This window comes from Mus caroli, chromosome X (genome assembly GCF_900094665.2).
Source record: "Mus caroli chromosome X, CAROLI_EIJ_v1.1, whole genome shotgun sequence".
NCBI classification, from domain to species: Eukaryota; Metazoa; Chordata; class Mammalia; order Rodentia; family Muridae; genus Mus; species Mus caroli.
In genome coordinates, this window is record NC_034589.1 from 1,690,587 (window position 1) to 1,695,578 (window position 4,992).

Consider the following 4,992-nt stretch of genomic DNA (forward strand, 5'->3'; position numbering starts at 1 on the left):
AAAAAAAAAAAAAAGAAAAGAAAAGAGAAACTGTCCTAACCCTGATTTGAGGAGCAAATGAGTTTTGTCTGTCTGATTCACATTGCTCTGGGGAAGATTTGGCTGTGAGCAGAGTTGCTATGCAGGTGAGGACGTAAGATCCTAGGGAAACAAAGATGGGCCACGGAGCAACCATAGCTCCCATAGGAGTGATTCTGCTGTCTTGGAGCTCGGAGTCCATGTTTATCCCAGAAGAGTTACCCCACCCCCATCCCTCCTATATCCTGTGGCCCAAGGGCCCCACTTTTCTCTATCTAACTGCCTATCTAATTGCCATATCAATTATCTGTGATGGTGGGTTTCATTACTACATTTTCATACATGCACATGATGGATCTCAATCATATCTGCCCTTACCCTTTCTTATCTCACACCTACTAGGTGACTTCCTCTTCCTTAACTAACCTCACTTCCACTTTGATAACTTTCTTTTGTGATGCAAGGAGTTTAATTAGGGCCTTTTACAGAACAAGGGTGGGGGCTTATTTACAGGAGCACAGACACCTTAATAACTGGCTACACCACTCAAGAAAATGTCTCTTCCTCCCCACCAACCATGAGCTGCATATACATCCTCATGGAGGAGTGGGGGCTCCATGAGACCTTCCCAACTCTATGACAAGATGTTGTCCTCCCAAGTTCTGGAACTGTGTACCACCATGCCATCTGTTTTTAAACTTTATCCCCTCAAATGGTTCGTGTGAATAAGATTACCAAAGCTGAAAGCAGCTCTGCGTGACCTTTCTGCTATGTCTGAACTGATGCAGAGCTCAGGGGCTGGGAGGGTGGCCATTGACCTGTCCACTGTAGACTTCAGAACTTACGGTAGCAGTTCATCTCACTCTGCTAGCACTGGGGTCTTTCTCCAGTTAGCCATCTAATCCTACGCTCTTGTAGCATCATTAGCCTCCTAACAATATCCGTTTTGAATTAATTAAAACTTTAATTTGAGTTCATTTAATTACTCTCATCCTGCTGCTACCTCTGCTCTCGCCCTGTTCCTGTTTGGAAATGCCAATGCAATGTGCATTGGATAACTCCTTTGTAATAGAGGGCTGCTTTGTGCATTATAAAAGATTTTACAGTATCCCTGAGTCACCCCAGTTCTGACACCCAAAAATGTCTCCCCAGAAATTGCCAAATGTCTTGTAGGGACAAAAATTGCCCACACTTGAGAAGCACAGCTCTAGTGTCCAATGTGTTTCTCTAAGGAGACTTTTATACACACACCCTCTTCTGGTTATTCATCTTAAGCTTGCGCCATGGTTGAACTGGGAAGCGCTTAGAGAGAAGGCTCAATAGAGCTGTGTGAAATCCTTATTAAGATATGATGTTTGTGCTTACAGAGGCTCAAGCCTCTGTGATGGACACGCACAATGGTTCTTCATTCTTGAGCTGTGGAAGAGGGGTTCCTACAGTGTGGAGACACATGCACAAGGTAAGCTGGGATCAGAGAAGTGGGGCCGAAGGCAGCAGAGACACTCTAGCTACACCGTCCCTGTTCTCAACTCTCTCTCGGCTGGTGGTCCTTGAACCAGACAAGTGTGCAAGTCTGGGAGTTATGTTGGAAGCAAGGTCCTATTCCCCCATCTGGCTGTTTTGGATGAGAAAGCAACAGAGGAGCAGAGCTTTTAGGCCTCCGAGTTTCGAAGATGGTTTTTGTTCTGGGCTTTTCTTTGCAGAGTAATTAGAAAGGCCAAAGAAGACAGATGACCTTTTTCTAGACAAGAATCTGAGGTTGCTCATTAGCTCTGTCACAGGAAGCCTGTTTTATGGTAATAAGGCCTTTCTTCCCGGTGCCAACATCCATCCAGTTTGCCCCACTTTTTAAACTGAGGTTTTAGTCTTCAAAATACAGTTACTTCCTATAGTTTTACAGGGTCTAAACTTGGCCAAGGACACATACACACACACAATAAAACCTAAACTTTAACATAAAATTTTCAATTAAAAAAATGTACAAAGGAAAATGGCTGACCTTCCTCTGTGTTCTCTGAAGCCTTCCCTGTCTTGGAGATAAGATGTGCCTTTCCATCACTACATAACCTGTTCATGGCTCAAGCATGTCTGATGGTGATACAACCTCACTGAGGGAGCACAAGGACCATGCGGCCACAGGCTTCCCTGACACTCCTGATAAGTGAAAGCAGCCTTGCCTTTCCTTTCTCACCCTGGACCACAGCCACCCAGAATGCAAAGCAGAGGGCTTGTAGGATAGCGACAAAGGGCAGCTAGGATGAAATCTGAGGCCAGAGAGAATAGGGACCACATGAGAATTAGATGCCAGGCAAGGAAGAGAAGGGAAAGGGTGATGAGGAAAGGCCAGCAGTAAGGATTGTGCACAGGGCCAATGAGAACACAGAGGCCCAGGGCTGCCGTCTCTTCATCTGCTAGCCACCGGGCAAAGCAGACTCTACATTTCTGTGCTTGACATAAAGCGTGCCTCATGACAAGTGCTCAGCCACTGCTGGGCCAGAGGAAGGGTGGGAGGATGCTCACAGTGCCATAACGACCAGAATCACTTCTTGGCAGCTGGCTGTGCCATGTTTTCCACCCTGGCATCAGAGGATTGTGCTCGACTGGTCCTGACTGGCTCAGGTTATAGAAGAAGGGTAAAATGAGCCAACGACTACAAGGAGCTTCGACAACTTGGGAAGGCAAGGACATGATCAGTCATTCTCAACCTGCCCGATACTGGGACCCTCTAATACAGCCCCTCGGGTTGTGGTGACCCCCAACCATACAAGTATTTTGTTGCTACTTTATAACTATAATTTTGCTCCTCTTATGAATTATAATGTAAATATCTGATGTGTAGAGCAGCTGACAAGCACCCCCTGTGAAAGGGTCATTCGATCCCCAGGTTGAGAACCGCTGCCCTAGATCCCCCAGAAGGAACAGACTACAAACCTGTGAGACCTCAGACTATTAGAATTAGCCTTGACTGATGGGTAGTGGTGATGCACATCTTTAATCACAGCACGGGAGAGGTAGAGACAGGCGGACCTCTGTGAGTTCATGGCCAGCCTAATCTATAGAGGTAGTTCTAGGACAACCAAGGCTACACAAAGAAACCCCATCTCAAAAAAAAAAAAAAAAAAAAAAAAAAAAAGAGCCAGCCCCTTCCTGCTCACTGCTATTGTCTGACTCAGTCAGCCACTATCACCCCCATCCTGGGAGCCAGGACAAGGCAGTTGTCTAAAGATAAATGGCCGTGTCTGGACAAACAGCCCCATAAGGGATAAGCAGCAGGCTTGCATGTAGCTCCAAAAGTTGCATTCCTTTTCCCATTCCCCAAACCTCTTCTAGGAACCCCAAGTAACCCCTGTCCCTTCCCTGCTGTGTCTGCTGCTCCTCGCGGTTCGAAAGAAACAGTCCAGTCTTGCTGAGGTCAGTCCCTAGTCTCTTTTCTGTCTCCTGTCTCTTTGAACAGCCTCAGAAATCTAACATCACACTGCTCCCAAAATCTAAGTGACTATTTGTTGGTTTGGGCCTCTAAGTTTGTTGTAAATCTGCAACAGCAACAGAAAACTGAGTTAGGCAAGAACATGAGTCAATTTCCCATCCTGCCCTGCTTCTCTCCCTCCCTCTGGGCCATCTATGTCAGAAACACCCAGCCTAGCATGTGATGTGCCTGTCCTCTAGTCAGCCTCAGTGACAGAGATACTGAGAAGGTGCTGGTCCCCTAGACAGGGTTTGAGGAACCCAGTATCTCAAGAGAGAGCAGGCCAGAAAGGTGCCTGGAGGTCCTCATCCACCGTACATATCATTCACACCGGAATAACCCATGCACTGGTTTGGGGTAATTGTGGGCGCATCAGCTGTAAACTCTTGTGATGGATAACAATGGCAAACTTGAAGTCAAGCTTGTTGTGTGACAGATGCCACCAGCAGTGGCTGTGGTGGTTCGAATGAGATGCCCCTCCCCAATAAGTCTCTGGCATTTCTATACGTGGTCTCCAGTTGGTGGCTGTTTGGGGAGGATTAAGAGATATGGCCTTTCTAGAGGAAGTATGTCACTGGAGGTGGGCTTTGAAAAAGACTGCCATTGTGAGTTAACTCTCTCTGCTTCCTGCTTGTGGTTTGAGATGTGAGCTCTCACTCTGCTGCTCCAGTGAGCGAGCTTGCTGCTGCTCCCTTCCTCCCCACCATGAGGGATTCTTATCCCTTGGTAACTGCAGTCCCAAGGTAAACCCTTCCTTGTCTAAATTGCCTTGCGCATGATGTTTTATAACAGAAAAGTAAGGCAGTGTAACAGCCCATTGTGTGATGGCTGGGAAGACTCAGTCTGGGGTCCTATCATTGTAGCCTTGCCTTTGCCAGCCATGCTATATACTACATCAAATACTACACTAAATATATGTGGGTCTGGATAATGTTATTATGCTAAAATTTTATCCCCAGGTGTGCAACCACTCTGCCCAGATCCTCTTTACAAATAAAGAACTGAAGCTCTGAGAGACCGCATAATTTGCTTATAGTCACACAACTAGGCTTTTAAATGTCTTGCTTAATGAAAGGAGTGATGGAGCCCAAGGGGAAATGAACCTCATCTGAGGACAAGATGGGTATGTCCCATGGCCGGGAAGATGGCAAAACCCACTGCAATACCATTTTAGGATACAAGCTAAACAATTCCTCACAGCATCCTCTGCCTAAGCAGAGATGAGGAAGCCACAGGGGCAGCCAGGAAAGAAGGCAAGAGACTGAACTGAGGGGAGCTTCAGAGGAATACACGTCACCCATACTTCATGCCTTTAGCCAGGAAAGGGAATTCCTGGGAGCCTTGTAAAGGAGGCCCACACTGTAACCCTCTTCTTACTGCACCCTGACTTGATTTGCTGCCTAAGACTAGAAAATGCAAATGCACACTTTTAAGATTTACTACTTTTTAATTATGTGTCGGTGTGTGTGTGTGTGTATGTGTGTGTGTGTGTGTGTGTGTGTGTGTGT